Raw genomic sequence first — 22,149 nt, 5'->3', positions numbered from 1 at the left:
AAGTTGGTAGACCCAGGAAGGTGCTGGTGTCAACATCGAGCAGCGTCTGGGTTTGCGCCAGCGGGAGAACACAATGGTAGGTATAGACACCCATGATGGCGTCAAGACGGATCCAGGGGCGGATCGAGAGGGCCCGGCTGGCCCAAACCCACCAACGGTAACCCCTACAGGGCACCTCCAGCTCCGTGGGACCCAAAGGAGCGGCAGAGGAACTCGGTGACCCAAAGATGGTTTACATGGCATAGTAAAATTGCTTCAACTGGGTGGGACTTCGCTCTGGTTCTGGGGAACTCGGGGTAGCGTGGACCGGGCCCTGACCCATATAAAGGGAACTGAAGTATATGGCAGTAGAAGTTGAGAAAGAAGACAGAGTGTTGCACTAGCAAGCACTATATTATTTACTGTTGCGAAAGTCAATTACTAGTTTCTGTTCTGTTTCTTCAAATAATTATACTTGCTTTGAGGGTAGTCACAAGTGACAGTGGAATTGTTGCAGTCAGGCACTGGTTGAACAAAAAGTTAAGAAAACAAAAGGATAATGTTACTTACCCAGTAAGCATTTGTTCTTGGCATGTATAGGTGTAGATTTACATGCTTTGCATAAGCCTGCCATCTAGTGTTGGGTCCAGATGTTTGCAAGTTAGTTTTCTTCTAAGAAGTCTTTCCTAGTCACGAGGTAAGGTGACTCCTCCTTTCGGTGATAGTGCGGATGGGCATTGACTCCATTGTTAGATTGTTTTCTCGCAAGATGGTGAGAATGGAGTAAGAAAGAGTAGTATGTAGATGTCCTTGCGTATAAATGTATAATGAAGAACTGCAATGACTATAGGTACCCAGGGAGGTGGGCGGGCACATGTGAACGAATATGCTACTTACCAGTATGCATCTGTTTTTGGCATGTAGGGCTGCTGATATTCATATCTGTGCATAGATCGCCGCCTAGTGTTGGGTCCGGATGATCGCACATTGTTGTCCTGGAAGAGTCTTCGAAGTATCACCAGATAGGTGGCTCATCCCCTGGACTACAGTGCGCATGGGCATCGACTCCATCCTCAGATTGTTTTTAGCCATTGTGGCCAAGATGGAGTGAAACTAAGTGAATGATGACCATGCTAGAAGTATATGTGAATTCTGCAGCTGCTACAGGCACCGGGGAGGAGGGCGGGCGATATGAATGTCAGCAGCCCTACATGCCATGAACAGATGCATACTGGTAAGTAGCATATTCGGTTCGAGGCATGTGGGCTGCTGAATTCATATCTGTGCATAGAATACATAGCAGTCCCTCCATTAACGGCGGCCGCCCGTGCCAGCTGCAGCAGTTTGGAGAAGTGTTTTTAGAACAGCCTGCTCTACAGCTGCCTGCTGTTTAGAGTGCACATCAACACAATAATGCTTTGTAAATGTGTGTGCGGTAGACCATGTGACTGCTCTACATATGTCTTCCAAAGGAATATTTCCAAGGAAAGCCATGGAGGCCCCCAACTTTCTGGTTGAGTGGGCCCTCGGTGGAATAGTGAGAGTACGCTTGGCTTTCAGATAGCAGATCTGAATACATTTAACGATCCACCTGGCTATACCAGCTTTGGAAATGGGGTTACCCTTGTGTTGTGGCGCAAAGGCAACAAAGAGTTGTTTAGTTTTTCTAAAATCCTTGGTTTTATCAATGTAATACATCAGGGCCCTTTTGACGTCAAGGGTGTGGAGCATTCTCTCCGCCAATGACTCAGGATTTTCGAAGAACACAGGTAATTCAATAGTCTGGTTAATATGGAATTGAGACACTACCTTAGGAAGGAATTTAGGGTTAGTGCGAAGCACCACCCTGTTAGAATGAATTTGAATAAATGGCTCTTGGATAGTTAGTGCCTGGAGTTCACTAACTCGTCGCAGCGATGTAATCGCTATAAGGAAAGCCACTTTCCATGTCAAGAATTGAATCTCGCAGGAATGCAGCGGTTCAAAGGGGGGACCCATCAGCCGGGTGAGGACCACATTGAGGTTCCACTCAGGAGCTGGTGGAGTCCGCAGAGGAATGACTCATTTGAGTCCTTCCAGAAAGGCTTTAATGGCAGGCACCTTGAAGAGGGAGAGGTGCTGCCTGTTCTGGAGATAAGCAGCCATTGCGGATAAATGTATGCGAATGGAAGCATAGGCCAGATTACATTTGTATAGATGTAAAAGATAACAAATGACGTTCTGAATAGATGCATCTATCGGGTTAATGTCGTGGTCTGCACAATAAATGACAAACCGCTTCCACTTTGCAGCATAGCATGCTCTTGTGGTGGGCTTCCTTGCCTCCCGGATGACGTCCATACAGTCAGGAGGTAAGTTGAGGTAGCCAAACTCTAAGACCTCAGGAGCCAGATCGCCAGGTTGAGCTGTTGCGGATCTGGATGCTGAATGTCGCCATGGCTCTGCGTCAGAAGGCTGGGTGTGAGGCGTAGCCTCTGATGCGGTACCACGGACAGTTCTAGAAACGTGGTGTGCCATGGTTGGCGAGCCCACGTTGGAGCAACCAGGATGAGAGTCATCGAGTGCTGCCTGAGCTTGTGTGCCACCAGCGGTATCAGAGGTGCTGGGGGAAAAGCGTACGCAAATTTGCCTGACCAGTTCATCCATATCGCATTGCCTTTCGACTGTGGCTGTGGAAACCTGGCGGCGAAGCTTTGGCATTTTGCGTTCTCCCTTGTGGCGAACAGGTCTATCTCTGGTTGACCCCAGTTTTGGAAGTACGGGTGGAGTACTGATGGATGTATCTCCCACTCGTGCATTTGGTGGCTGTACCTGCTGAGCAGGTCCGCCATCTGATTGTCCTTGCCTGGGAGGTGTTCTGCCATGAGAAAGATGTTTCTCTGCATGGCCCACTTCCACATGCTCTGAGCCAGATGAGACAGCCGTGGAGAGTGCGTTCCTCCCTGCTTCTGAATGTAGTACATGGCCGTCATGTTGTCCGTCCGGATCAACACGACCTTGTTGCACAGATGGACTTTGAAGGCCTTTAGTGCCATGAAAATTGCCACCAGAACATTGATGTGCATCTTCCTTTGCTGTTGCGTCCATAGTCCCTGCACAGTGTAATGGAGTACATGAGCTCCCCATCCCTGGAGAGAAGCGTCCGTTGTCAGGATGATCTGTGGCACAGGCTCTAGGAACGGTCGTCCCTTGCAAAGGTTTAGTGGATTCCACCAATGCAGAGAGTTGTATGCCCGACCGCTCACCAACACTAGATCTTTCAACTGCCCGTGAGCCTGAGTCCACTGACGTGCCAAGCACTCCTGAAGCGGACGCATGTGTAGTCTTGCGTGCGGGACTATGGAGATGCAGGAGGCCATCATGCCTATCAACTGCATGAACACTCGAGCTGAAAGCGAGTGTTGGGGTTGGAATCGTTGTATCAGCGATTGAATGCTGTTGACCCTCACTGAATTTGGCTGTGCTGTGGCCGCCAGAGTGTTTATCGTCGCACCCAGATACTGCCGGGCGGGATGGAGGTGGGACTTTGGGTAATTCAGTGAGAATCCCAGATCGTGAAGGAGGTGAATGGTGTGGGACACGTGAGCGGCACACTGCTGGGCTGACTTTGCCTGGATGAGCCAGTCGTCCAGATAAGGGTAGACATGAATGTTCTGTCTCCTTAGGTGCGCCGCCACTGTCGTCAGGCACTCTGTAAACACCCTGGGAGCCGTGGTGACTCCGAAAGGCAAAACCTTGATGGTGAACCGGAGGTATTTTCTGTGTGACGGGTGCAGCGGAATGTGAAAATACGCATCCTTTAGGTCTAAAGTTGCGAGAAAATCCCCCCGACTGAGCAACGGGAGTACTTGCTGCAGGGTCAGCATATGAAAGTGCTCCGATAGAATGTACTGGTTGAGGGGTCTGAGGTCCAGTATGGGTCTGAGGGACCCGTCCTTTTTTGGTATCAAGAAGTACAGTGAGTAAACTCCTGTGCCTCTTTCTTTCACAGGCACGAGCTCTATTGCACCTTTTTGCAGCATGACGAGGACCTCCTGCTGCAATAAGTGCAAATGCTCGGCGGACATAGGACGGTGTCTTGGGGGTATGTTGGGTGGAGTGAATGTTAACTCCAGACAATAACCGTACTGTATTAGCTGTGTGACCCACCTGTCTGTGGTGATGGTTCTCCAGACCGGCAGGAACTGCTGAAGTCTCCCCCCGACCGGTGTTGTGTGGTCGGGGGGCAGTGACAAGGCGTCACTGTTTGCTGGTGGCAGAGGATCTGGAGTTGTTGTTTCCACGACCCCTGCCCTTGGCGCTGTTACCACGATATCCACCTCGACTTTGTTTGGTGTATGTGGACTGCGTGTTGCCTTTGTATTACTGTGTGGTTTTGTCGCGTTCTAATCTAGGACCCCGATCAATACTGTGACCTTATGCCCCTATACGGCTATAATCCATTTATTCCCCAATAATGGCATAAACGATCAAGAGCGATATTTCAGAAACTCTGTCTCTGGCCTAACACGATCAGAGCCACATTTCAGAATCTCTTCCTCTGCAGCTCATTAGAGCAAATGACACAGCAGAAGCCACTCTAAGATTCCTATATTACACTCCGAGTTCTTCAACAAGATAAAACTCAGCAACCTGGGAAAGCCCAGCTTGCTATGTTTTGATTAGTAATAGAACTCTAATGAGCACTGAGAGACGATCACTTCCTAGTGACATCTTTATTGACGTCTTATGTCCAAAAACTTACGTCAAACAAGGCACCTTTCAGGTATAAATATTACCAACGTTGCCTTAAGCAAACGCTGCCTCAACGACATCGATGATAGCGATGGTGTGGTGAACATAGGAGCAGAACTGCTGTCCCCTGCAGAGCCCAGCAGATGCAAGGTGCCCACGGACGCTGCCCCTCCTCCTCCTCGACGCGCTGAGAGACGCTGTCTTTTCTCCTGCCGAGAAAATCCAGCTCCGGCGTTTCCAGCCTACTCTTGCGAGTGACTGGGATATCGAGTCCTGGAAGGAGATACAAGACCTCCAACATTCTATTTCAGAGGTATGGTGTTGACTAAACCCTTAGAGAGAATTCTTGAAGCAAACCTTGGCAAAACCAACTTAACTAAAACTGCTACTTACTTACTCCCTCCCAAGTATTAGGCTTAGGTCAGGTACACTGGGGTAGGCGTAGTTAGAAGCACTAGTTGAGTTGGTTAGCTGAATGTATATATGAATGTATATATTTTATTCATTTTTACCATTATATGGCTAAGAAACCATATCAATGCTTTTACAGTATTATTTCGCAATCCTCATTTTACTGTACGCACTTTTTATATTAACAAGTCTTGCAATTGTGGCAATTCATTTCTCTTGCATGAGAAGAAAGACTGTTCAATAAATAATACTTTTTATTGAAAACGCCCGTCTCTCTGTTCTCTGCATTTTGGTGAAAGTAATCTGCACAACTGACTGAGTAAAATAACTGCCTATTGTTTCACACGACTCTAGAGATTGACTCTTATTCTAAGGAGCAAAGTTGTCATGTTTATGCGGTTGTTGGAAAACTGAATCCCTTCTTGTCTGTACCAGGGAAGCTGATCACTTCATATTCAGTCAAGAAAGTTTCCAGTGACCTCTGAGCTAGTTGGTAACAACCCCAATTAAGTTTTGCATAGTCAGTAGAAACCTGGAAGACCCGCACTTCTACGTCCATACTATTGTTTATGTTATTCCAATGCGCAGGGCCTATTGGGAAAATAGGAACTACACTACAGTTTGGGAGAGCTGGCCCCTGGAAACGCCTCTAGTGCTTGAGCGACAAAAAGACCCACCCCTGAATTGCTGGGACTGTAAAGGCACCCATGGACTTAGCAGTTTCAGTGTCCTTCTTAATCTTTTCTAAGGGAGTGTCAACCTCTGGGCCAAACAGGTGATCTGGATTTACTGTTTGATTAAGAATGGTGGTCTGTATCTCTGGCTTAAACCCCGAGATTCTCAGCCAGGCATGTCGTCTCAGCATGACACTAGTGTTGACAGCCCTGGCTGCGGTGTCAGCCGCGTCTAGGGCACATTTAATTGAAGCATTAGATATCAGCTTCCCCTCTTGAATAAGCATCTCAGCTGCCTCCTTGTATTCGTCTGGCAGGTGCTGCAACAGGGTCTCCAGTGTGTCATAGTGTGCCCTGTCATACCTCGCTAGAAGCGCTTGCGTATTGGAAATGCGCCAGATATTGGCCGCTTGTGCTGCCACCCTTTTTCCTGATGCCTCAAACACCTTAGATTCCTTGTCTGGGGAAGGAGCATCACCCGTTGTCTGAGAATTAGCCCTCTTCCGGGCATTTGAGACGACAAGAGAGTCCAAAGGCAACTGTCCTTTTATGTAAGTAGGATCAGTAGGCGCTGGTTTATACTTTTTCTCAATCCTAGGGTTTATCACCCCAGCTCTGGTAGGCTCTTTAAAGATCTCTCCAGCATGCTTTAAGACACCTTTTAACATAAGCAGAGTCTTGACAGTTCTCTCTGAGACTGAAAAGGTATCCCAAAAAAAAATCCACGTTAATGGGGTCAGCATGGAGCTGGACGTCGTGGTTTTTAGCCGCCCGTTCAATGAGGGCATTGAACGCTGCTGAATCCTATGTAGGTGATGTCTTTACAGAGTAAAGTTGAGTGTCTTGGCCAGAATGAGGATCACCTGGGTCAGCACCAGCAGCCCAGGGTTCATTGGTACCATCAGGGTCTGTGTAGACAGGATAGCTGTACTCATCCTCATCCTCGCCCTCCCCAGCGTCCACGTCAGAGTAGGTGGGCGAGACATTATGGGCCTGTGGAGAAAGTGGTTCCACAAGGACAGGAGTCGAAGCAGAGTCCTTCTTTTTCTTTAGAGGAATCTTGTAGGACTCCATCGGTTGTTCCGGGGCAATTTTTCGCTTGTGGAGGGAAAGTCTGCCCGTTTCGGCATCAATAAAATGTTCTTGTTGCTCTTCTACTGAAGATTGCAGATGCTTCAAGGTGGGAACCACCGTCGACGACTTCGGCACCTAGGACACCTTCTCGGGCACGCTGGCCACCACTCTAGGGGTGAAAGCCTTCGGCGCCACCTTCGGCGGCAACGTGAAGTGAATGGGCGTCGACGCTTTGTGAGGTTTCTCAACTGGCTTCGAAGGTGGAGGATCTCTTGGTCCGACCGCCGAGGCCTTCTCCTTGATGCGCTGTAGGGAGTTCGTCACTTGCTTGGTGAAAGCGGCGGACGGCCGCGCCGAGTCGACGGGATCCTTCAAGGCACCACTAGGCGTGGACTCTCGGGGTGCGCCGCTCTTGGCCTTGTCTTGTTGACGCGGAGTCTCGAGAACCTTTGGATCACCGAGTCCTTTGTTGGTGTCGACAGCCTTCGGCGCCGATTTACTCGACTCGACCACCTTGACTTTAGTCTTCGACGCGGCAGACTTCGTCTCGACGCCCTTGACTTGAGCCTTCGTATCGACAACACCCTTCTGCTTCTTCGGCGCCGAGGACTCCGAGGCCTTGGATCCGACCAAAGTAATGCGCACTTTCGGTTTCGAGGTGGGCACCAGTGCTGTTGCTTGTGTCGAGACCGTTGGTTTCACTTTCGGTTTCGATTTTGCAGGGTGCGGCTCAATAGTAATGTCCGTGGCCGAGCCCGAAGGCGGGGCCGTAGAACCCTTTGTGAGATCTTGGGTAAGGCCTAGTGGCGATCCCTCGACCTGAGCCTTATGAATCGGTACGGCCCCAGTGGCAGTGCGAGGTAGCTCATAGTCTGAGCTATCCTCCATGGCCCCAAAGGCCCCGTCGTCGTCCCCTACCTCGTCGACGACTTCTTCTGCTTCGAACATTTCGGCGTCCGCGTCGTAGTTGTAGTCGACGTCTGACGCGGGATACGACAGGTTGTCACCGATGTCCCGGTTAGCTTCCTCTTCGACATCCCCGGCATCGAAAATGTTCGCAGGCGCCGGTGCAGTGTGCTGGGCCTCCTGGCGCGCAGCGCGTCGATGCTTAAGCGTCTTCTTGGACCTGAAGCGGGAACAAGCCATGCAACTGGCTTCATCATGGTCCGGCGACAGACACTTGTTGCACACCGGGTGGACGTCGATGTGGGGATACTTTGAGTTGCAGACGGGACATCTCTTGAACGGACTTCGGTCCATGATGAACAGTCGATAGGGTTTGAGGCGTCGACTGGGCCTTCCGCGCCGAAAGCACGCGGGTGTATGGAATCCGGCTCGGAACTGAGCTGGAAGAGTTAGGCACCGAACGCAAGACTATACCGACGAAGAAAACTAAAGACCTTTTGGTCTTAAGAAAGTTTTTTTATCGATTCCGACTAGAGGGAACCAATATACATCCGAACCCAATGGCGGAAAAAAACAATCTGAGGATGGAGTCGATGCCCATGCGCACTGTAGTCCAGGGGAGGAGTCCCCTATCTCGTGATACTTCGAAGACTCTTCCAGGACAACAATGTGCGATCATCCGGACCCAACACTAGGTGGCGATCTATGCACAGATATGAATTCAGCAGCCCACATGCCTCGAACTCTACAGTTCTAAATGGCAAGAACAAATGCTTACTGGGTAAGTAACGTCCATTCGAGGCATGTGTGCTCTATATACACATGCTTTGCATAGATTATAGAGCAGTATACTCCCAAAGCGGTGGCTAGCCTGTGGGTATTGCAGTTGCTTGGAACAGTGTTTTAAGTACTGCTTGGCCTACATTAGCTTGTTAACGTGCCAAAACATCTACGCAATAGTGTTTGGTAAATGTGTGTGGTGTAGACTATGTAGCTGACTTAAATATGTCAGCTGGCGCTGGAAAGCACTCTAGGAGAATAGATAAAGTTCTTTTAGCTTTAGCATAGCACGTTTGAATGCATTTAACAATCCTTCTGGCAATACCAGATTTAGAGATAGGATTGCCTTTGTGAGGTGGAGCAAATGCAACAAACAGTTGTTTTGCAACAGTCTTTTGTCCTACCTATGTAGTACAGTAAAGCTCTTTTAACGTCAAGCGTGTGAAGAGCGAGCTCCGCTACAGAATCAGGTGGAGGAAAGAAAACTGGTAGCTCAACCGATTGGTTTATGTGAAAGGCTGAAACTACTTTGGGAAGGAATTTAGGGTTGGTGCAGAGAACTATTCGGCCTTTGTGTAGTTGAAAGAAGGGTTCTTCTGAAGTTAATGCCTGTAGCTCACCAACTCTCCTCAGTGATGTGATGGCAATGAGGAATGCAACCTTCCATGAGAGGAATTGCATAGGGGACTTGTGCCATGGTACAAAAGGTGGACCCTTGAGCCTTGTGAGGACAACGTTGAGATTCAACACTAGGGCAGGAGGAATCCGTGGGGGTATTACTCTTCATGAAAAGCTTTACTGGAACTCTGAATAGTGACAGATGTTGCCTATTTTGTAAGAAGGCAGCTACTGCTGTAAGGTGCAAACAAATAGATGTATATGCCAGTCCTGTTTGTTGTAAATGTAACAGTTAACAGATAATGTTTTGTATGGAAGCATCTAAAGGATTTATTTTGTTATTGCAGTATAAAACAAATCTTTACAGTTTTGCTGGCGGTAGGCATTCTTGCTTCTTTTAGACTATTCATACAGTCTGGTGGTAAATTTAAATAACCAAACTTTATGACTTCAGGAGCCAGATCGCTAGATTTAGTTACTTGGAAATTGGATGTCTGATTTCTCAATGGTACTGTGTGAGGAGACTGGAGGTGAGATGTAGCTTTTGATGTTGAACTATTGACAGCTCTAATAGGGTGGTGTACCATGGTTGACGGGCCCATGTGGGAACTACTAGAATTAGTGTAAGGGATGTTTGCCCGACTTTCCGAACCACAAACGGAATGAGCAGGAGAGGCAGAAAAGCGTAGGCAAATATCCCTGACCAGTTTATCCATAGGGCATTGCCCTTTGAGAGCAGGTCTGGGACCCCTAGAGCCGAAACTTGGGCATTTTGCGTTTTCGACTGTGGTGAACAGGTGTATTGTTGAAAATAGGGAAAGAACTTGGGGATGAAGTTCCCACTCGTGAATTTGCGGTCTCCTTTTGCTGAGTAGGTTGGCAATTTGATTGTTTACTCCTGGGAGATGTTCTACCAGAAGGTACATTTTGTGAGGGATTGCCCATTTTCAAATGGCTTGAGCAAGTGTTGACAGTTGGAGAATGTGCGTCCCCCCCGCTTGTTCACATAGTATATTGCTGTCATGTTGTCTGTTTGGACTATGACAGTGTTGGTGATGAGGTGACTTTGAAAAGCTTTGAGTGCCGTAAAAACTTGATGTGGAAAGCTTTGTGCTTGTTGCTCCATAGTCCTTGTATTGTGTCAGCCTTGAGATGAGCCCCCCAACTTGTTAGAGATGAACAAGTTACTTACCTTCGGTAATGCTTTTTCTGGTAGATACAGTATCTGCCTGTGGATTCCCCACCTTGTGAATATCTCCCTTGCATCAGCAACGTTCGGAAAATTCTTTGTAGCACGCCAGCGTAGACGACGTCAGAGGAGCACAGCATCACGCGCGACTCCGTCTGACGTCACCGACTCCATATTAGGCCTATGTCGGCGTGATGACATCAGTTTCGCCCTTTTTTCCGTGCCTTCGAGGCACCCGGACGGACCAATGACAGTTGATATATACAAATACATTGTACACAGTACATACATTTCAAAATTATACACACATAGTGTGTAGCAAAGGTAAGAAAACCCATTTCAAACATATACATAAATATACAAAAATGTACATAAGCATAGGTAAAGCAGAGTGGAATACGGGGAGGTGGGTGGGTCAGTGAGGAATCCACAGGCAGATACTGTATCTACCAGAAAAAGCGTTACCGAAGGTAAGTAACTTGTTCTTCTGATAGATACATCTGCCAGTGGATTCCTCACCTTGTGAATAGAGTCCCACAGCAGTCCCCACTCCCGGAGGAGGGTGTCCACCCTGCTATACCAAGAAATCTTGGAGGACAGAGCGCGCAAAGTGGCCGTCCCTCCTCACTTCGGTATCCAAGCAGTAATGCTTCGCGAAAGTGTGGAGGGAAGCCCAAGTCGCGGCTCTGCAAATGTCCTCAACACGTACACCTCTAGACAATGCAGAAGTAGCAGAACTTGCCCTCGTAGAATGAGCTCTTATACCCTCAGGAGGGTCCTTACCCGCCAGAGAGTAGCAGATCTTGATGCACAGAATTATCCACCTGGAAAGTGTGCGCTTGTGCACCGCTCTACCCTTCCAGCAGCCAGCAAAACCAACAAACAGCTGGTCATCCACTCTAAAGTCTCTTGTTCTATCAAGATAAAAGGACACCGCCCTCTTAGGGTCCAGACGGTGCAGTCTCTCTTCCTCCTTGGAAGGGTGAGGGGGGAGGATAGAAGGTGGGAAGGGTAATGGACTGTCCTAGATGGAAGGGAGTTACCACCTTAGGCAGAAAAGCAGCCCTGGTCCTAAGAACCATTCGATCAGCATGAATGGACAGGAATGGGGGCTTAGAACTAAGAGCTTGAAGCTCACTTACCACCCTTGCCGAGGTGATCGCAACTAGGAAGACCGTCTTAAAAGACAAAAGCCTCATGGGACACTTGTGTAAGGGTTCGAAGGGAGAACCCATCAAGAATGTTAAGACAAGATTTAAGTCCCATTGAGGCGCGATAAATGGAGAAGGAGGGAACTTATTAGTGAGGCCCTTCAGAAACCTCAAAACCACTGGAGATTTAAAAAGAGACGGCTGATCCGGCAAACAGAGAAATGCCGACAACGCAAAAAGGTAACCTTTGACTGTGGCAACAGCAAATCCTTGCTGTGCCAAAGAAAGGGCAAACTGCTAAATATCAGACAAGTGAGCCCTCAAAGGGTCAATTGCCTTCTCCCTACACCAAACAACAATTTAGACCACCTATACGAATAGATGGACTTGGTGGAGTCACGCCTGGCCGAAAGAATGACATCCACCATATCGTGAGGGAGAGAAAAGGAATTCAGGTTGCCCCGTTCAATCTCCAGGCATGAAGGTGTAATGTCTGGAGGTGGGGGTGTAGAACCTGCCCCTCCATCTGAGAGAGGAGATCTGCCCTGAAAGGGAGACGGAGCGGTGGGTGAGAGGAGAGGTGGAGTACATCCGTGTACCACACCCTTCTTGGCCAATCCGGGGCGACCAATATGAATTGGGCCCAGTCCTGGCGAATCTTCCTCAGAACCAGAGGAATCAAGGGTATGGGAGGAAACGCGTAAAGGAGTTGACTTCCCCAACTTAACTGAAACGCGTCCTCTAAAGCTCCTTGCATCGGATACTGGAGACTGCAGAATGACAGGCAGTGAGCATTCTCGCGAGTGGCGAACAGGTCCACCAGAGGAGCCCCCCACATCTGAAAGATGTCGTGAACAACCTCCGGATGGTGCCTCCACTCGTGGTCGGCAGAGAACTGCCGACTGAGGATGTCTGCACGTACGTTCAGAACTCCGGCCAGATGATTTGCCATCAGACAAATCTGGTCGTCCTGAACCCAGGACAGAGACGCAGAGCCTCTCTGCAGAGACACTGCGACCCTACTCCTCCCTGCTTGTTGACATACCACATCGCAGTTGTGTTGTCCGTCAGGACTTGAACCGACTGACCGCGAAGGGAAGGGAGGAAGGCTTTGAGCGCCAGACGTATCGCCCGCAACACTCTAGAAGGTTGATGTGAAGCAACCTTTCCTCTGGAGAACAAAGACCTTTGACCTCCAGATGAGCACCCCACCCTAGAGTGGATGCATCCGTTATCACTGTGGCCACCAAAGGAGGTAGATGAAAAGGCTTTCTTTGAGACAAATTGCCTTCCACGCTCCACCAAAACAAATCCGCTGCAGTTTCTCTGGAGATCCTCACTGACTCCCTGAGATCTCTGTTGTGCTGATACCACTGCCTGCGGAGGCACCACTGGAGTGCCCTCATGTGCCAGCGTGCATGGTTGACCAACAGAATGCAAGAAGCCATCAGACCGAGCAGACGTAGGACCTTCAGGACTGGAACAACCGCTCCATTGTAGAATAAAGGAATTATTTCCTGTATGTCGCGAATCCTTTGAAGAGGAGGGAATGCACGGCATACAGTAGTGTCCAGTAACGCACCTATAAACAGGTTGCGCTGGGAGGGCACCAGGTGAGACTTGGGTACATTTATCGAAAAACCCAACCTGTGCAACAACTGAGTTGTCTCTTGCAGATGACGGAGCACCTTCTCTGGCGACTCCGCTTTGATCAGCCAGTCGTCCAGATACAGGAATACAGGTATCCCCGACCTCCTAAGATGTGCTGCCACCACTGCCATCATCTTGGTGAAAACTCGAGGCGCAGTAGTAAGTCCAAACGGAAGGAGCACAAACTGGTAGTGTTGCGACCCCACGGTAAAACGGAGATACTTTCTGTGCGACTTCAGGATAGGGATGTGGAAATAAGCATCCTGCAAGACGATCGACACCATCCAGTCTTCTTCCAACAGCGCTTGAAGAACCTGCGCAAGAGTGAGCATCTTGAACTTTTCCTGTTTCAGATACAAGTTCAAGATCCTGAGATCCAGGATTGGTCGAAGTCTGCCATCCTTTTTGGGGATCAGGAAATACCGGGAGTAGCACCCCTGACCCCTCTCCTGCTCCGGAACCACCTCTTTCGCACCCTTTCTGAACAGTGCCAGGACTTCTTCCTGCAAGAGAAGCAGGTGGTCCTCCGAACAATAACCTTGGCAAGGAGGGTAATTGGGAGGGAACTCCTAAAAAGGAAGTGCATACCCATTTTCTACGAGATTGAGAACCCAAAGATCTGATGTAACAGATTCCCAATCCCGTAGACAATGAGTAAGCCGACCCCCTACCGGACCCCCATGATCAGGAATGGTGGTTCTAGGGCTGCTTTGCTGTTGTAGGTGGGGGGTGGGTATTAGAAGAGGAGAAGTTTGCAGGCCCAAAGACCTAGCAGTCGCCCGGCTATCTTTGAACCTCTCCAATGCTGTATCCGCTTTCTTTCCAAAGAGGCCAGTGCCGACAAAAGGCAAATCCATAAGAGCAGCCTGAACGTCAGCTGAAAACTCAGAAGATTTTAGCCAAGCGGCTCTTCTGGTGGCCACTGAAGAACCCATTATCCTAGCCACAGAGTCTGCCGTGTCCATGCCACTATGAATAACCTGGCGGGCTGCCGCCTGAGTGTCAGAGACAACCTCAATGAAGTTCTTTCTATCTTCCTCCTGAAGCTTGGATGACAATGCTTAACCAAATCCATTAAGGCATGCACGTATCTGCCCAGCAGGCAAGTAGCATTCGTAGACTTCAGAGCCATGCTACCTGATGAGAAAACCTTTTTAGGAGTTAGATCCAATTTCTTTGAGTCTTTATCTCCAGGTACCTGGGGCCCCAGGGCTGGAGCCGCCAGCATCGAAGGCCTAGGGCCCCCAACTAAGTCCACAGGGCCGAAGACGCGCCTGCAGAGTAGGGCTGCCCAATAATGCTGTGCAGCGCTTCATAAAACTAAGGTGGGGCTCCCGGAAAGGGAGAGAAGCGCAGAGCCGTCCCAGAAGTGGGCTCCGAAGGAAGAGCCGGAGATCGATGACGTTCCAGGTCCAGCGTCGGCCGACAGACAGGGAGAAGGCGAAGAGGGACGGTGCTTCTTCGCCTTCTTCTTGTGCTACGAGTGGTGATGGCTTCACAACTGGTACCACGTCCTTCCCCTCGACCGGGACCTCCATCTGAGTGGATTGCCGGGCTTCCAGAAGCTTTCGGGACCACTCCTGTAAAGACTTCTGGTTCAGGGCCTGGCAGTTAGAGCAGCACTTAAGGTCGTTGTCATGCTCCAAGCACCAAAGGCACACGAGGTGTTGATCGGTTACCGACATCAACTTCTACTGCTACGAAAATATTTCTACGGATCCAGTCTGACGCCTGGGGGTAATTCAAAAGTAAGGAATCTGTAACTACAGTCTCTTTCAGAATGGGCCGTAACCGCAACCCTTCTTAGGAATCAGAAAGTAGCGGGAATAGTAACCACTGCCTACTTCTGAAAGCAGGACCCTCTGTACTGCTGCCTTGGTCAGGAAAGCTGTAACTTCCTCTTGGAATAAAGTTAAATGATACTCCTTCAGCCGTTCTTGAATGGCAGATTAGGAGAAAAAGAAAGAAAAATCAGAGAATAGCCCTTCCGAATGATCTGCAAGACGCACTTGTCCGATGTTATGGACCAGCAGTGGAGCAAATAATAAGGATTCTCCCTCCAACTGGAATAGCACGGACTTGCAGAGTCAGACTAGGAGTGCTTGTAGGCTGCAGCTGCTGAGTGCTGGGTGGCAGACTACTTCTGGCTTCCATTCCGAGGTCGGAACGACCCGCGTCCACATCCTTGCACAACTTGGAAGTCTGCGCAGGACGCTGGCTGGGTTTCAGTTGGCACGGCTGGAAACCCCCTTCCGTTGCCATGAAAGCCAGTCAGGCCACATGGCTACGGAGAGGCCCAAGAATTTGGCCGTAGCATGTGAATCCTTGTAGCACTCCAAGGCCGAGTCTGCCTTCTCTCCAAAGAGGCGAGATCCACCAAAGGGCATGTCCATCAAATTAGCCTGGACATCACTCGAGAAGCCAGATGTTCGTAGCCAGCATTGGCACCGTAAGGCCACTGTTGACAATACCGCTCTGCCAAGAGAGTCAGTTGTGTCAAGGCCACACCTAATGGTGAATTTTTCTGCATCTCTCCCGTCCTTCACTGCAATGGGAAGTACAGCACGGGCCTCCTCCAGGACCTGTGGCAGCACTTGCGCAACCATCTTCAAAGAGAGTCGGAGAGACGGCCCAATAAGCATGCGGTATTCACCGACTGGCGGAAAAAAACATCTTCTTCCCAAGTGTTGCCAGCTTCTTGGATTCCCTATCTGGGGGACGGAAAGGAATACACCATGAGAAGGCAAAGCCTGCAACACTAAGCTCTTAGGGGTGGGGTGTTGGCTGTGGAACTTTGGGACGCTGAGCGATTGTGGAAGGCAATTGTCCTATTCACAGGAGCCCCCGTTCTAGGCTTGGACCACGTGTCAAGGAGGACATCAGTAAGTGCCTCATTAAAGGACAATAGGGATTCAGAGGTGGAAGCCCTGGGCTGAAGTACTTCGATAAGAAGATTAGTCCTGACCTGCAGGGAGGACAGCTGCAGTCCAAGGACCTCAGCTGCCCTCCTTACAACCATGGCACAAGAAGCCCCTCCTCTGGAGCCATAGTTGGGATGGGGAGGGAGAGCATGCCTGTATCTGTCCACTGGCCTCACAAGTTCCTCATACCAGCCCATCTGTTCTACAGACACATCCTGGTGTACTAAAGTGTCCATAGACACCTTCCAGTCCTCTCCCGTGCCTAAAAATGACTTGGCGATAACATAGAACCTCTGGGTTCTACCAGTGTCGAGCAGCACCGATCAGACTCCGAGTCATCAGGGATAAGGATGGAGCGGGCACTACTGGTGGGCGCCGGCGGCACCAACTTCGGGTCCAACGCCAAGGAAGGTCGCATAGGGATGACTGGTGTCGTCCTGGATCCGGGAGAGGATCCATGAGTCCTAACACAGGGATAGCGAACCACCGGCATTGCCTCAGTACCAAGCTTAGAGGATGTCACGAGAGCAAGCGTTCCAAACGTTAAGGCGCAACATCCACACTAGATACAATGGGCTAACCCGCGTTTTGCAACAGATGTAGACTACAAGTTTGATTCTGCACTACAAACACATGGTACAAACAAGAATATCCTCTGCCTGATGAAATAATGCATTCAGAACCCTACGAATATATCATTCATACTGATGGTTCTGGCCTGTCTGCCACAGGGACAAAACATCAATACTCAGCAGCATGCACTACTATAAAAGGGCACAGGCATGGTGGAGACTTCCTCCCCCCAAAAAACCTACACACAGTCACTTGGTGACTGCACTGCGAAACTGGCCGAACTTAGGGGCTCGGATACTGGCACTAGAAAATATGGATCAAGGATTCCCCACACTCATAGTGTACGATTCGTTTTACTGTGTCCAGTCTTATAATTAATATTTACATTATTGGAGCAAGAATTAATTCAGAGAATCAAAAGGTTGCCTGATCAAGCACAAGCTGCTTTGGGAACAAGTGGCTAAGCTGAAAGAGTGCTTGCCACAGACTCATGGGATATACACACTGAGTCATTAATGTGGTGGCATACGTGCTGCAGGGAATTCAAGGCTGATGAAGCCGCAAAAGCAACTGTTCGCACTACTGAGATTTCTGCAATCACTCATTCCAGTATGAGGATAGACAGAGACCCCATGGTGGCTATTAATGTTGCTCGCAACGACACACATTTGCTGAAAGGCTTTCCACTATAGTACTCCTACAAGTTAGATGCAGAAAACATTCCATAGCCTGACATCCCGGGAGTGGGGGGTAAAGAATACCAAACCCAGAACGCAGGATGGGTATAATCCTAGCTGCCCACGAGGGTCTGGCATCTGCACACACAGGGGTGGCTGCTACAATTTCATTATTGCGGCAACGTTACTGATGGCCCGGACTTTACAAACAGGCCAACGACTTTGTCCTTAAATGCGACATCTTCCAGCAGATGAAGGGGCCCACATTAACACATCCACCACAGACACCTCTACTTATTTCAAACAAGCCTTAGGCTTCAGTTTATCTGGACCACTGGTGCACTATGTCATTGGATAGGGCTTACAAGTACATCTTGGTGGTAGTGGAATCCTGCTCTCGATTACTGTGGATATGGCCACAGTAGTCGGCTGAAGCCCAAACTGTTGTAAAGGATCTGTAAGTCTTTATTGGGACATACGCAGTTGGCACATTACATTCCGACCAGGGTCTGGTGTTTAGCTGTAGGGCTTACGAAGAGGCCATGGAAAGTTAGGGTGCAACTTGGCGTTTCTCATTTCCATACCATCCTGAGGGAAATGCAGTTGTGGAGAGGAAAACCCGTGACTTAAAGCAGTCTTTATAGCAAGGGTACTGGGCTCAGGCCACATTGAATGCTTGGCTGTTTTGCAGGAACTAAGTAACTTTAGGGCCGGACTTAGCAACATCCATGTAAAATGCACCACCTCTAGGGAACTGAAGGAAGTGCCGGCAAGACCTGCCTGGGTCCCAAAGGTTGCGGACCTGGTCAGGGAGAAAACTGTGGCCAAGAAAGAATTTGAGCTATCTTACAGAGCACTTGTTCCTGCACGGAAGTTTGCTTATTTTTCTAGGTACTATACATCTGACCCAGCCTCCTATAATTATTTTGGGCTTGCACCATCACCTGCAAAGAAGAATATGCTAACTGACACCAAGCTGATATATTCTGCTTCTTTTCTTTCCTAATTGTCCGTACAATGTTTCGACTTTTGGAATTATACGATAGATGTAAAATCAATTTGGGGGACCAAAGAATGGCAGGTTCAGCTAACAGACCTTGTTTAGAGCATGCCTAATACCACAACAAATGATTTTCATAAATAAAACTGTACAACAAATGGCATGTCTCGGATACGCCAATGTAAAAGGTGTGAACACTCCATGAATTTCCACATTTGCACGCTGTGAAAACTGGCAGCAGTTTTCAAAATTCAGTAGGATACAAAGGATAACATGTTACGTAGTGGTATATACAATTCAGCAGACCCGGCAGCGGTACGGCAGTCTTAACATTCAGGGGTGGTGACAATTTACAGTGTTGGGAAGTTGCGCCTTGATTGGCTAAAAGCCACTGTCCCATGTAAAACAACAAATGTCACTTTTATCTGATGACCTGGAACACTGTGACCTTTTATTAGGTCCCAGTAAGCCATGCCAAAAGCACTTCATATATGAGGTTTCTCAGCCGGAAGCTGCTGAAAGACTGTGAAAGTGACGGGCCAATTTAGAGAAATCTATCTCATTGGTTGACAACTGTATGACCACCTTGTCCTCTAGGAACTACTCCATAGGAAACAGTTTCATCAGCAATAGACATTGTTCAACATCCGCATTACAATATGGGCAGTCACACCTTAGGCATATTAGGCTATTAAGCTAGACATTAGAAACACTATGTTATGGCCACGTGCAACGGCAACATATTGATACCACTAGCTTGTTTGCCCCATACCAACTTACAAAACAGTAGATGCTCATGGCGTGCAAAGATGCAAAATACACTATGTTACATATTGAAGGACTAGCGAAATTACCATCCACTGATGAAGTACCATCCGCGGATTGGATAGTCCGTGGGTACATTACCCTGCCGAGTTTGACATTTAATTTTTAGTACTATCTGCAACATCACCCAAGTAGGCAGATATGAAGCGTCAGGTGAAGGGTTTGCACACAAGTATTGGGAACGGCCTTTCAAATTTCAGTGTCGAAATAGGGAAACTGACGTTTTTCTCAGTATTTTTTTAGATTGGTAGAATACTTTAAGCTTGTTTTACTGCACAGGGCCTGCGATGCTTCCATGGCAAACTTATCTCAGTGCTTGAAAGATTCCAGAGCAGCCGTGATATGTCCTGATTTCAGATTGCTCTCTAACAGGAGTCACCTGATGCTGAATAGTAAAGTTTGCTGTGGAATGAAACCAGGGGTTGCCTATCTGATGACAGTTTCTTCCATTTTTATTTGTTGTACATAAGTATTATTTTCACCTACCTGTACAGTTAGCAGGATACGCTTTGGTCTTCGATTAATCTTACTAATATATGTTCGGTTGCCCTGAGAAAACTGAAAGACTCACTGTTTCAAAAGGATCTGCCCTTAAGTTCTGCTAAGTTGACGTATGATCCTCAGGTTGCAAGGTCCTCTGCAGAGATACAGGCGCTACTCCGCACTAACTTCTCACAACATTTTGAAGAGCTGGTGCATCATAATTTTATTATGTCTAGTACAAATGGAAGAGCACATCTTTTTAAAAGTAAAGGCTCTGGTTTGGTTAGCACCTACCAAACAGTTTACAGATTCATTCCATCTTTTATACACTCTGTGCTTTGAAGCATCTTTGGAGGTCTTCCGCTGGTACGGTTCCGGATTGTCGGACTGGAATTGTAATTTTCTGCTCTGCAATGGATGTCCCATTTTAAGCTAACACTATGACCTCTGCTACTGTGCCGTGAGCACATGATGCATTGCTTTGGCGCACCCTTGATTCGAGAATTGAATGAGCATTGGTTTTTATTATTTCGACCTATGCAGCTTCACTGCGTACAGCTCATATTCCACTGTGTGTTGTGCACTTAGGATTTATGCCTGTGATCGCAACTGGCTGAGCCTTCGGACATAAATGTGATGATGGACCCCTTAAAGGCCCATTTGTATGGCTATCCACTGCAAATTGTTTTGCTCACAGATGCATTCTACGAGCCTTCCTGGGTTGAATCGGCTCCTGGTGAATTGGATCTCGGCTTTGGTTTGGTGTTAATGTTAAAAAGTATTTATTGAGCGCACTGCCACCGATTGGTTTCCTGGCGCTAGAGTGGACAGAGAACGGAGCCTGAGGGCGTGAGGAGAGAGCAATCAGTGATACGCTTGTTTAAAAAGCCATGTTTTTAAAGCTTTCCTAAAGGACATGAGATCCGAGCAAGATCTGATCTCAAAGGGGAAGGTGTTCCAAAGGCGAGACTATCAATGGCTGTAGTTACTCTCGGCAGCTGCTGTGGGGGTTGGATGGGACAATATCTGTTCAATAAACCTGCTCTGAGGTGTGCCTCTAGGATCATAGTCTGCAGATCCTTGGAACAGAAGTGTTTTGTCTATCATTTGGAACACAAACATTGGCTATTCGGTTTGGTGGGGACTACTGATTGGGCCCGTTTTATACACCCTGAATTGCTTTTAAACTGGTTTTTAATTTGTGCTTTTGGCTTCTAAATCGTATGATTGACTTTTTAATAGTTTTTAGCTTGATTTTAGAACATGGATTTTAGGGTTGCATTTTACATCTGTGTATGCTAACGCATTTTTTAGCTACAGCTTTCTAGTTTAATTTAACTAGCGCTGGAGTCCACTTATGTTTGCGGAGTGGGTGTCATGAGTCCCTGTTACAGCTAGAAAGAAATGTCATTTTACATACACACAGTTTTTTTCCCTAAGGTGCCTTCACTCTGGTACAATGTCTTTTGACACACATTTGCATCCATGACATTGCAGATTTGTTTTCATGAAACTATACTTGCTTACAAACTCAACTCTGCAAGAACACTATCAAAAGTCCTTGAACATCTACACCCCAGTCGACATATATATTATACATAGTCTATACAAACATTATGCAAATATGATTATTTTCGTCCAGGAGGACACAGTTCTCTATAGCGCATAGCTGCCTGAATAGAATCTAAGTCCAGGGCAAGGATGCTTTACATTATAAATAAGCAAGCATTTATGGTTTGAGGCAGAGGAGCACCTTCTGTCATTTGCGAGGTCACCATATGCTGATTTCCAAGCCCAGATGCTTGCTGATCCCTCAGAGAGGGGTGTCCAATTTGTGACCACGACGGGGACCTACATTATTTCCCTTCAGGTAGAGGAGTTGGATCGTTCAATGGGGGATTCCTGGCAGAATACATACATACACCCTAGGCACCTTGGTTAGGGAATGCATAGTAGGAGTGTGATATGTATATATTTATATACATATCTATATATATATGTATATAGAAATAATATATTGCTTCTGTCTATTAATCATTGCAGCACATATTTTATACAAGAATCACTTTAGTTCAATAAATATTGAAAATACTCCACTGTGCTTCCCGTGTATATTTCACTGACAGAAAGAGCACGAGTGACTGAGGTCAAGGTTTCTAGATCTGTTACCATGATCCCTGGGAGAGCTCTGGGTCGTCATGTTCTGTGGTTGCCAAAACCATTTGCTACCCAACTAGGGTTAGGGGAGCTTATGGCTCTCACTGTGGGCTAGCTGGTTTGCAGGATGACCTATTCTGAGGGGTAGCACATGATCAGCCTGGCGCCACCCTACGTTTATGGTGCCCAACAAACATGCAGTTCCTACTGGGAAATGGGGAACTACACAACTCGGCTGCTGATGGATACTAAGGTCTATGCAGATTGACCACCATGGCTATCAATTTAGCTAAAAACATAAAATGTACTCTGTAACTAAGGGCTCAGACACTTCTGATTAAAATGTG

General features: G+C 48.0%; 1 protein-coding gene across 3 annotated transcripts in view; it reads right to left on the bottom strand.

Annotated features, from left to right (window-relative positions):
* The window catches only part of CUX1 (cut like homeobox 1), a 1,218,817-nt gene that overhangs the window by 165,029 nt on the left and 1,031,639 nt on the right, over positions 1–22,149 (bottom strand). The gene's annotated exons all lie outside the window — the stretch shown is intronic.

This window comes from Lissotriton vulgaris, chromosome 2_1 (assembly GCF_964263255.1).
Source record: "Lissotriton vulgaris chromosome 2_1, aLisVul1.2, whole genome shotgun sequence".
NCBI classification, from domain to species: domain Eukaryota; kingdom Metazoa; phylum Chordata; class Amphibia; order Caudata; family Salamandridae; genus Lissotriton; species Lissotriton vulgaris.
The sequence above is the reverse complement of the archived record's forward strand: the minus strand, read 5'-3'. Positions and strand labels throughout refer to the sequence as shown.